Source organism: Elaeis guineensis, chromosome 3, assembly GCF_000442705.2.
Source record: "Elaeis guineensis isolate ETL-2024a chromosome 3, EG11, whole genome shotgun sequence".
NCBI classification, from domain to species: domain Eukaryota; kingdom Viridiplantae; phylum Streptophyta; class Magnoliopsida; order Arecales; family Arecaceae; genus Elaeis; species Elaeis guineensis.
The window spans coordinates 46,259,494-46,270,452 of record NC_025995.2 but is presented as its reverse complement, the minus strand read 5'-3'; positions in this window follow the sequence as shown (position 1 = coordinate 46,270,452).

The window sequence follows — 10,959 nt, the reverse complement described above, 5'->3', positions numbered from 1 at the left end:
AGGACACTGTGGAAGGTCAAACGTTGGAGGAGCCCGGATGGTACTATGGAAGCTCGGATAGCCGGGGGGGTTCAAAAAGATGCCGCACAAGGTCGGAAGCCGAAAGAGCCCTGGAAGGGTCGGCCTGTTACGAACTTCGATTGAGATTATTTTATACCTAACACCAGTCTCCCTACTTTCAAATTCGGGTTCCGAATGAACGAAGTACTGAGAAATTTTTACAGTCGAAGTTGCCTCCCTCGACTTCCGTACTCGATTGTTTCCAGATATTTTGATATTTGGTACGCTGGTGCTGGAGTCTTTTCAAATCGAGATGATCTGAAAAGATTTTTTCAAAATTTTCACTGGAGCATTGCTCTAGGTACGGTGCAATAATGGTTCTATCAGTTGCCAGCCACTTTTAGCCGCCTGCCATAGTGAGTGGGACATATGGTGATTGTAGATCGGTCAGAGGAGATTCGCAATCATTATTGCATCGGACCTTGTCGCTTATTTAAACCCACCTCCCTCCTTCAGGGATCTCACTTTGCCTGGGAGTTTCTTCGATCCCTCCTTCTTTCTGAGAGTTCCATTCTTCCCCAGCATCCTTCTCGACCTTAGGCATTCTTCGAGTCGTCCCCATCTTTGCATCTCTGCATCCTTCAGACCAGCCTAGGTTAGTTCCAGAACTCCTCCATTTTTCGTGGCTCTATTTCTAAGCTGTGCCGATCTTCTTTCATTGCAGATATGGATGCAGACGCGGCTTGGATGTTAGCCAAGAGTCTTAAGGCCCACAAGAGGAAAGGCACTGCAACTTCTGGATCGGTGAAGAAGGCGAGGGTAGAAGAGACAGATCCGGCCGTGCTTCGCCTTGATCGCCCAAAGCCCGCGCTTGTGGTACATCTTCGACCGTGAGTACTTTTCGATCTCGCAAAAGGGGGAAGCAAAAGGGAGACTGGAAGAAGAGGTTAAGTACTTAAAGTAATCCTCGATGATGGCTGAAATCGAGAGTTCGAAGTCTGAAGAAGCCGAGCTTCCTTAGAGTTTTTTTACCTTTTATTCTATGTATTCCTTTCTTTTCTTGTTGCTCTTTTTTTTTTTTTGGCCTTCAAAGGCTTTGTAACGCGCACTTTACTAATGAAATGAAAAGAAAATTTTTCATTACCTTGTCCATTCTTGCATTTAGTTGTCGTTTATCGAACTTCTTTTGTTTTCTGTCCTATTCGATGTCGACGTTGTTTGAAGATTCCTGATCATCACCGTATTGATTCGCCCTTAGGGACTGGAGATTTTTGATAAGGGTTTTCTTCCTCGTTGAGATGAGGTTCCTTGAACCTTGGATGTAGTTCATTTTTTTTTATCTTTGGTGTAGCTCGTCGCTTTTTCTTCTTTTTTTGTGTTAGGGCGAGGGTTTTCCTTCTGCTCCTAACGAGATTGTAGGGGTGTAGAGGAGTTGCTGAGGGGCTTTTCCCTTCATTTGATCTCAAACGATCAGATCTTCGTTTGTGTCAGGATAAGGTTCTCCTCCTGTTCCTGACACAATCAATTTCAGCTCATGTTAGGACGAGGTCTTCTTCCTGCTCCTAACAGGGCGGCGGGGGCACATAAGGGTCGTTGCAAGGACCTCTTCCTCCATCTGATCTCTAAATAATCGGACCTTCGACTTTGCTCATGTTAGGACGAGGTTCTCCTCCTGTTCCTAATAGGGCTGTGGAGATGCATAAGGACCATTGCAAGGGTCTCTCCCCCCATCCGGTCTCTAAATAATCGGACCTTCGACTTTGCTCATGTTAGGACGAGGTTCTCCTCCTATTCCTAACATGGCTGTGGGGATGCATAAGGGCTGTTGCAAGGGCCTCTCCCCCCATCCGGTCTCTAAATAATCAGGCCTTCGACTTTGCTCATGTTAGGATGAGGTTCTTCTCCTGTTCCTAACATGATTGTGGGGGCACATAAGGGCCATTGCAAGGGCCTCTCCCCCCATCTGATCTCTAAATAATCGGGCCTTCGACTTTGCTCATGTTAGGATGAGGTTCTCCTCCTGTTCCTAACATGGCTGTGGGGGTGCATAAGGGCCGTTGCAAGGGCCTCTCCCATCATCCGATCTCTAAATAATCAGACCTTCGTTCGTGTCAGGACGAGGTTTTCCTCTTGTTCCTGATATGCTTAATTTTGATTGTTTGAAAGAGCTACTTTCTGTCATCATAAGCTCATACCAAAAGAAAAAATATGCGAATATGAAAGAAACTTTTATTTAAGGCAAAGTTATCGGTAATACATTCGTAGATTTTTCGAATTCCATGATCGTGGAAGGTCTGCTCCTCCGAGCTCTTTTAAATAGTATGTTTCGGGCCGAACCACCTCCCTGACTTCATACGGACCTTCCCAGTTAGGGGCGAGTTTTTCTTGATTCTGAGGTTGTCAAACAGCGGCTTGTCGAAGTACTAAGTCCCCCGCTCTGAAGGCCTTGCTTTTGACCCGGGAGTTATAGTAGCGGGCCACTTTCTGCTTGTAGGCGGCCATCCAAACTTGAGTTGTCTCCTGCTTTTCTTCTAACAAGTCGAGGTTGGCCTTGAGATCCTGTGAGTTGCACTGCTTGTCGAATGCCACAACTCGCACCGATGGAAGCTTAAGTTCGATCGGGATCACGACTTCTGTTCTGAAGGCTAAGACAAAGGGGGTCTCCCCCGTAGGCAGTCTCTGGGTAGCTCAGTATGCCCATAACACATGATAAAGCTCATCTGTCCAAGTTTTCTTTGCTCTTTCAAGTCTTGCCTTGATTCCTTGCAGCAGAGTCCTGTTAGTAACCTCGACTTCATCATTTGCTTGCGGATGGGCTACTGACGTGAAGTTATGGGAGATGTTTAAGTCCTCACAAAATTCAGCAAACCTTGCCCCAGCAAATTATCGTCCATTATCAGTAATGAGAGTTCTGGATAGGCCGAACCTACAGACAATTGACTTCCAAACGAAGTCCTACACCTTAGCTTCTGTAATTTTTGCCAAAGGTTCAGCTTCGACCCATTTGGCAAAGTAGTCAATTGCCACCAGGAGGAACTTCCGCTGCCTGGACGCCATGGAAAAAGGTCTGAGAATATCCATCCCCCATTGTGCAAATGGCCATGGGGCACTCAAGGGTGTAAGTTCGGAGGCGGGTTGCCTTTGGATATTTACATATCTCTGACACCGATCACACCTTTTGACATATTCGATGGAGTTGTGGTACATGGTAGGCCAGTAATAGCATTGTCGGAGCAGCTTGTGGGATAAAGATCTAGCCCCCAGGTGACTTCTGCAGACTCCCTCATGTACCTCCCACAAGGCGAAGTTGGCTTCAGAAGGCCGGAGATATTTCAGAAGGGGCAAAGAGTACGACCTCTTGTACAACTTGCCTTCATAAAGAATATATCGGGAGATCTGGTTCCTAAGCTTTTGAGCTTCTTTTGCATTAGGAGGAAGAACCCCATCCTTGAGGTATGCAACCAGTGGGTCAATCCAGCTGGGTTCATGGTTGATCTCCATCACAAGCTGCAGCTCTTCCGTACTTGGGCACTTCAGAACTTTGAAGAAGACTTCCTTGGGCAGTTCAGTCGGAGCCAGTGTAGCCAACTTGGAGAGAAGGTCGGTCCTGGTATTTTCTGCTCTTGGAATCTGCTTGATGTCAAAGCTACCGAAGGCAGGAATGATCTCTTTTACCTTTTCGAGATACTTGACCATACTGTCCTCCCGAGCTTCATAGTTTTCACTGACTTGTCCCACCATCAATTGGGAGTCACTGTAGACTTGGAGCCGATCTACTTCTAACTCTTTGGCGATCCTCAGTCCTGCAATTAGAGCTTCATATTCTGTTCTGTTATTCGTAGCAGAAAATTCGAAGCACAGCGCGTACTCTACAATAATTCCTTCTGGATTGACCAAGATCAGGCCCGCGCCTGCGCCTGACATGTTGGAGGAACCGTCCATGTAGAGGGCCCAAAAACCATCAGGGAGATCTGTTCTTTCTTCAGAAAAATTCGACTGGAGCCTTGAGTTATCGGCTTCACCTTGTTCAAGTTCGGCCTCTTCCGGAATAGTGCACTCCACTATGAAGTTTGCTAATATCTGACTTTAATCGCCGGTCGAGGTTGATAGTTGATGTCAAATTTTATGAGCTCGACTGTCCATTTCGTTATCCTTTCGGAAGCATCCGCTCGATGCAGAACCGCCTTGATTGGCTGGTCGGTGAGCAGTGTTATGGTGTGCCCTTGAAAGTAAGGTCGAAGCCTTCGACCTGCAATCAACAAGGCGTAAGTTAGTTTCTCTAACTTAGTATACCTGGTTTCGGCGTCTCTCAATACTCGGCTAATGTAGTAGATCGACCGTTGAATTTTTGCTTCTTCCTTAACCAGAATTGCTGCGAGAGCCACAGGAGAGACCGCCAGGTACAGGAACAACTCCTCTCCAGATTCGGACTTTATCAATAGTGGAGGTGAGCCGAGGTAGCTCTTCAATTTTTTGAATACTTGCTGGCATTCAATGGTCCAACAGAAGTTCTTCAGCTGCTTGAGGGTCTAAAAGAAAGGTAGGCATCGTTCGACCAATCTTGAGATGAAACAATTCAGAGCTGCTACTCTCCCAGTAAGGTGCTGAACTTCCTTTATTGACTTCGGGGCGGTCATTTCCTGGATGGCACGAATCTTTTTTGGATTTGCTTCGATCCCGTGCCCCGATACCATGAAGCCCAAGAATTTTTCTAAGGTTACTCCAAAAGCGTACTTGGCCGGATTCAGCTTCATCTTATATTTTCAGAGGGCGCTGAAGGTCTCCTCAACGTCAGCGACGTGATTCTTTATAGATTTGCTTTTTACAAGCATATCGTCCACGTAGACCTCCATGTTACGGTTGATCTGCTTTTTGAAGATCCTATTCACCAATCGTTGATAGGTCGCCCCTATATTTTTGAGGCCAAAAGGCATGAGCCTGTAACAATAAAGACCACGGTTAGTAATAAAAGTAGTTTTTTCTTCATCCTTCAGTGCCATTCTAATTTGATTGTAGCCGAAAAATGCATCCATGAAAGTGAGAAGCTCGTGGCCCGAGGTTGCATCCACTAATTGGTCAATTCTAGGTAGAGGATAACTGTCCTTCGGGCAGACTTTGTTTAGCTTTTTGAAGTCTATACACATCCTCCACTTGCCGTTTGCTTTCTTGACGAGAACCACATTGGAGATCCAGTTTGGGTAGTTGACTTCTCTGATGAACTCAGCTTTCAGGAGTTTATCAACTTCCTCAGCTATTGCCACTTGCCTTTCCGGTGCATGACTTCGGATTTTTTTCTTCGTCGGTCGATGTTTGGGATCAACAGCCAGGCGATGTTCCATGACTCCCTTATCAATTCCTGGCATGTCCGTCGGAACCCAAGCAAAAATATCCGCATTCTTTTGTAGAAAATTGATGAGCTGTGTCCGTACCTCTTCTCCTAGGTTAGAGCCGATCTTTACCACATGCTCCTCATTCCCATCATTCAAAGGAATTGAGACAAGATCTTCAATTGGCTTACCCCGTTCTTCAGCAAGGTCATCGTGGGTATCCAATCCATCAATCGGACAGGGGTCGGACTGACCATTTCTTTGAAGGGCTATGTTGTAGCAGTATCTTTCCAGGGCTTGATCTCCTCTGACCTCTCCGACTCCTTGGCTAGTAGGAAATTTCAACTTCAAGTGGTAGGTCGATACCACAGCTCGGAGGGCGTTGAGGCCAAGTCGGCTGAGTATTGCGTTGTAGACAGACGGCGCCCTTACTACTAGAAAATCCACTTATGCTCTTGATTGCTTTGGGTATTGGCCTGCAACCACGGTTAAAGTTATTACCACTTCCACTGGCACAGCATCGCCAATGAACCCTACCAATGGAGAGTTTATCAGCCCTAATCAATCATTCGGAATGGATATTTTCAAGAATGCATCGTAAAACAGAATGTCAGTCGAGCTTCCACTATCAACAAGAATGCGGCGTACATCATAGTCAGTAATGTTTAAAAAAACTACAACTGCATCATTGTAGGGGAATTGAATCTCCTGGGCATTTTCTTCAGTAAAAGTTATAGACTCTTCAGTCCTCTGCCGCTTGGGTAGTACGGTCGATCCCCTAGCTGCTCCCCTTCGGGGTCCTCCAGAGATGGTGTCAACGATCCTGGTTGGAGGTCGATCTTCAGGCTGTTCCTCATTCTTTGGCGGCTCTGGCTGTGGTAGGGCCCTTGGCCGATCCTCCCTATCTTCAGGTCGGCATCGGATGAATCTATCGAGCCGATCTTGTCTGATAAGCTCCTCGATCCGTCGGTTCATCTCTTGGAACCTTTGATCCTGGAGATCTTCTCGACTGCGAGTCTCGAGGGTTTCCAGGTGGAATGGAGGTAGGGAGCCTCCGAGGGTGGAATTGTGATCTGATGGAGGGCTCTCCGCTTTTGCTTCCCCTTTCCAGGGAAGACAGGGCGACTGGCCCAAGTGGCCCGCCCGGTCATCGGATTCTAGAACTCCGACGATGCTCTTTCCAGCCGTACTGATGCCTGCGGCTGTTGCGGCTGCTGCTGCATGGCCTGCACTGCTTCGATGAGGCCCCTGACCTGCTGAACCAACAAGTCGAACTGCTCCATATCGACTGTCATTGTCGGAGGAGGAGGAGCCTGAAAAATTGGAGACGAGGTCGGAGCTTGCGGATCTCACTGAGATCTGGCCATGGAGGCGTAGATCGTCTGGTGGATGCCTTTCGGGGAGGCATCAGGTGGAGATCTGGCAGGAGAAGAAGGAGAAAATATCGAAGAAGATGATCGAAGACAATCCCACTGAGTACTCCTTTAAGATCAAGGGTACTACGAAGACGCACCCCTTCCTCTAGCACCAATTCTGTTGGTGCAGAATTTTGCCGATGTCGGAGAAGCTGGAGTCGAGGGGATCGCGCCCGCCACCGGGACCTGCAAGGAAAGTCTAAACCAGAGTTGGGGGTACTCCGGCAAGACCCTCCGATGCTCAAGTCAGTATTCTGCCTCAACAGAAATGGAGCACTCGAATGAAATTTTAGTAGAGTTTCGAGATAGAGTTTTTAGCTTAGAGAAGAATGTATCTGGAGGTCCCTTTTTATAGACAGAGAGCGTAACTGATCGACAGCGACGTCTGTAACCGCCTGGCAGTGGGCCGTTTGTGGCCATACAGAGTTTGTTGTGGAGAGTAGTGGCGTCAGTGGGCCATTCAGAGCCACGTGGAGTTTGTTATGGAGAGTGGAGTGGTGTCCGTTGTCGCGACTTGTCAGAGAGTGGTGGGGCCACATGAAATCTGTTACAGAGAGTGGAGGGGTGTCTGTTGTCCTGACTTGTCGGAGAGTTCGGGCTGGACAGCTGAAGTTCGGATGGGATGTCTGAGGGAGCGGACTGGCTCTCTGTCTCAGTAACCTGAGAGAAGCTCAGATGTTTCCAAGGTTACTGACGAGTCCACTGTTGTCGGATGCCTTGGGCGCTGATGCTACAGGCGGAAGTCATCTGCTGTAGAAGCTCGGACGGAGACTTTCTGTTGGAGAAGTCCGACTGGAGTCTGATTGCTAGAGAAGTTCATCTGGAATTTGCCTGATGTAGAAGCTCGTCGGAGGACTGTCCGTCGGAGGGGTCCGATTCTGGTAGGAGTCCGAAAAGAGATCGCTTATTGTAGAAGCTCGGACGAAGACCGATTGTCATGGAAGCTCGGATGGAGACTTCTTATTGTAGAAGCTCGGCTGAAGTCCGCCTGTAATAGAAGTTCGGACGGAATTCGCTTACAATAAAAGTTTGGAGTAGACCGCTTGTAATAGAAGTTCAGAGTAGACTGCTTACGGTAGAAGTTCGGAGTAGACCACTTGCAGTAGAAGTTCGACTGAGATTCGAAAGGCGGTCGATCATCGTAGAAACTTGGATGGGGTCTGATTACTGTAGAAGTCCTACTGCTGGAGAAGCTCGATCATTGACGAAGTCCGAAAGAAGTTTGAAGTAAAGTCGATCGTGGCTGGAAGAAGTTCGAAAGGGATTCAGAGAGTAGTCGATCACTGTAGAAAATCGGCTGGTAGTGAAGCCCGGAGAGCATTTGTAGCAGCCCGATAGATGAATGGAGGAGCTCATTATTAGAGAAGTCCGGATGGCACGATAGGAGTTCGTCCGTTGGAGGAATCTTGAGGACATTGTGGAAGGTCAAACGTTGGAGGAGCCTGGATGGTACTGTGGAAGCTTGGACAGCCGGGGAGGTTCAGAAAGATGCCGCACAAGGTCGGAAGCCGGAAGAGCCCTGAAAGGGTCGGCCTTTTACAAACTTCGACTGGGGTTATTTTATACCCAACAAAACCCAATACCTGAGCATAGATAGTTGATCTCCATGATCAAGACCATAGATCTGAAAGTCTTCTCTGGTCACTCATAGCCGTACAAGTGTCTGACCTCTACGGATGGTCCACACGAAGTTCTCAAACCGATCAGCTCTCCATGGGAGTGCTAGCTCTCGCAGTCAACTTCTGATGGTAGATCTGACTTGATCTCCTTCTTTGATCACCTCGGATCTTTTTGATGTCAAAGATGAAGCAGAGAAAAATGTTAGATGGTGGAGAAAACTCTGATAAAGACTCTCTTCTTTATAGTTTTTCTCTCATCCAAAATCCTAGGACAGTTCTAGGTCGCTCACCCGAGAGGAGATCGATCTACTCTTTTATTCACGCCAAGGAGGAAGGAAACCCATCCAATCCTCACAATCCCAAAGAAGTGTTTTCAATCCTTTTTCTCTCTGGTATCTCATGATGAAAAGCTCTCTTCATTTGGCATAAAAAATTATGGCCTTTTTATGATTATCGCACAAATCAGATAAAACAGGATAAGGGTTAGAGTTTGTTACAATTCAAACTCCTTTAAATTTCAATTCGACTCCAACTTTTTTTTACCTTTATCTAACTTATAGAGAGACTTACCAAAAAAAATTAGGGGTAAAAATTAATTGGAAAGACTTTTTTTTCTCATATACAATGGGCACCTTCAGAAACTACCGATGTGTGGAAGGATATGGATAAGATTTTAAGTTAAAATTTAAATCAATTTGAATTTAAATCAAAACCAGCCAATTTCTATCCTTAATGGGTGAAAAAAGAAGAGTAATTTTCTAATTTTTTCATATATAAACTGATTTTATGTGGTGAGAAAAAGTGTGAGATAATTTGGGTGGCGCAAGGGAGAGAGTCCCACTCATTTGGGACTCTAGGGTTTAACCAATTAGATTTCTTTCAAACCCAATCTAATTAGACCCAAATAAAATATGATGAATCTAATCTAATTAGTTTTCTATAATCTCAATTAAATTTAATCAAATCAATAAATTAATTGAGTCATTGATCCAATCAAATCAGGATCATTTCTCCCTTATCGATTAGGTCATCCCATAACCTAATCAGACTTATCCTGATTGAATCCAATTCAATCAAACTTGATCCAGATTTTAATGCTCAATTAAATTGAGATAATTAGTGATTTAATTACTAATTAATCCTCTATTAATGATAGAGTTTAAGTCTAGTGGGACTCTTCTCTAGAGTCCCCGTCCAGTGAGATTCTTCAGCAGAGTCTCCGTCCAGTGAGACTCTTCATCAGAGTCCCCGTTGACTGGGACTCTTCAGATTAGCCATGTGATCAGAGAGAAACTTCTATTGTATGTGATCCCATAGGTTCGAATCTAAGTTGGTAGCACAAAAATTAATTTTTATACCAATCAGAATAACCATCTAGCAATCATACCCGACGTCCGGATAGGCTGAATGTATGCAAAGCAACACTCAAGAACCTATTTGGATATAGTTACCATATAATTCATCCCTTTGACCTTTGATGCTAGGATGACTTAAAGTTTAAATTGTTAACTCTTAATGGTATATCCATTATGTGTCTCAACCTGATAAATCCTGTGACTCCTCACAAGGATTGCCCTGGCCAAGATCTTACTAAATTGAAACACAAAGCATTCTCTCCAATCTCTTGGAGTGGTCAATTTTATCTTGACTTACACACCAACTTTACAAGTACTTAATTATGCCCAGAAATCTTCTGATCCTGAATTAAAAATTCAGGTAGTCCAGCACCAAAGCACAGTAAGCTGCTTTCAAATCACCTTGGTGATCTCAGGTCGGAGGGATATTTATACCTATATCCCTTCGGAGTGACTCTTGACAGCAGAGTGCTCCGAAGTTGGTCACGTTCAGTGAAATATACTCTTCTATTTCACCTGCATGTCATATCAGTATCTTCATGCTCTTTGGTTAAGAGGATAACCAACCTATATGGCACACAACGACCTACACTTGATACGTCTATTGTCTTAGTAATAGCATATTATTTGGTTGCGAACTCATTTAAGGACTAAACGATAAATCTTCCTTTATCGATTTAAAATAGTCCTAAGGACTTTTATCATAACACAGAAGTTCGATATACAAGATGTACAAGCTTATGATAAAAATTATTAAATAAATATTTTATTAATTAATTCATATACAATTATATCAAATAGCACAACCATCAACAGACTGACAATTAACTTTGAGACACATTTTCCAACACTACTCGTGTTAGTTACACTTGGTATCCTTATTTTCTAACAACCATCTACACTCTCGCTTCAGTGTCTCGACATTATAGACTCGAAACTCATCTATCTTAAAAGAAAGTGATTTGTGCATCAATCTATCTGGATCAATCACCATCCCTGTGATGATCCACTGGTTGGAAGTAATTTATAAATTAATCATTAATGATATATGCCTCGAATTCTCAATCCTTAAGAATATGTAACATTATCTTATTAATTCATTGGATGATTCATAGACACATTACATAATATGAATGAAAAGACAACCCGATTTTATTTCATTAATAAGTTAAGATTACAAATTATGCCGCTAGAAAGTTATACATATGTCAACCTAATTGGTTTCTAGGATATACATCTAACA